At 45.3% G+C, this 1180-nt stretch overlaps 1 non-coding gene across 1 annotated transcript; it reads right to left on the bottom strand.

The window, feature by feature from the left end:
• Nucleotides 1-763: 763 nt before the first annotated feature.
• On the bottom strand, nucleotides 764-893 carry LOC114612539. Its single transcript, XR_003710043.1, has one exon. It is a non-coding gene; the product is annotated as a small nucleolar RNA SNORA17 (small nucleolar RNA).
• Nucleotides 894-1180: the final 287 nt, after the last annotated feature.

Here is a 1180-nt window from a genome sequence, read left to right as displayed (position 1 = left end):
AGAGACACAGAGAGGTCTCTTGCTCTTATGACCCCAGGGCCAGTTCTCCCACCTGACATAGGTGGCAAGATGCAAAGAAGGAAGGCGGTATCTCTCCCTTGTCAATGACATAGCATGGGAGATGAGTAGCAGTGCTAGCCCCACACTTTCATATCCTTAGTGCTGGCTCCCAAAACTCCAACAATGCACAAAACCTGCTTTCCTGAGTACTGCAGCTGGCTACATGTCCCAAGGACCAGCTCTCGAATGATGCTCAGAAGAGGGGTGGGACCAGTTCTGCACAGTCCTCATACATCAACATTTCTCAGGCACCAGCCCAGATCAGGAATGTCTACCTGGGCTTTGGTGATAACAGACCCCTGCTGCTGCAGGGTCATGGATCTGATATGGTCCCAGATGCCATCACCTGGTACTCACATCAGGCTATACCTTACTACCCTTGAGTCACCAGTTCTCCCACTCTGCATCATGTCCACACCCTTCAGTTTCTTATTTTCTTCCAATTGTCCATCACTTATTTGCTTCTCTTGGTGGCACCCAGGGATTACTAGGTGTGTGGGGATCATCACAGTAGTGGTCTCAGGAGTGCTATGTTCCACTCATGCATTATGTCACCTGGTAGGAGTCATCATGGCATGATCTGCTTCCCCTGCCCTCTACCCAGGCCTCCACTGTGCCAGAGCGATGGTCATTTCAGGCTAGCTTCCTTTTGGGGCTCTTAAGTGGCTACCAGTTGGCTCATGTTCCCAAGTAGCATTCTTCTAGTCTCTAACTTGCTTTTTCAGATGTTCACAGGTCAAAACATTGAGTGTAGATATAGATTTTCTGATTTTTGCCACCTACTTAAACATATGTGACACAACAGCAACATCTGCAACACCTCTAGGGGTAGGTTATCTTTTTTTTAACCACCCCTTTAATGGTCTTTGTAACATGAAGCAAATGGTAGGATTTATCAAATATCAAAACCACTATATTGCTAGTGGTCAATTTCACTCTCACTTTTCTTATACCTTTGAACACTAACTCATTCTTCGATAGTCTGATATTATTTAGTAGATGCCTCAAAATATTGAATCTAGTTGTGTTTGACTCTGTGACCTGAATGATCTAAATCTTGAACCACAGTCAGCAGCACACTAAAGTGTACACATAAGACCTTGCCTAGGATATTTTCTGC

This window comes from Grammomys surdaster, unplaced genomic scaffold (genome assembly GCF_004785775.1).
Source record: "Grammomys surdaster isolate TR1022 unplaced genomic scaffold, NIH_TR_1.0 126163, whole genome shotgun sequence".
Classification (NCBI taxonomy): domain Eukaryota; kingdom Metazoa; phylum Chordata; class Mammalia; order Rodentia; family Muridae; genus Grammomys; species Grammomys surdaster.
This window is presented reverse-complemented; position numbering and strand designations above follow the sequence as displayed.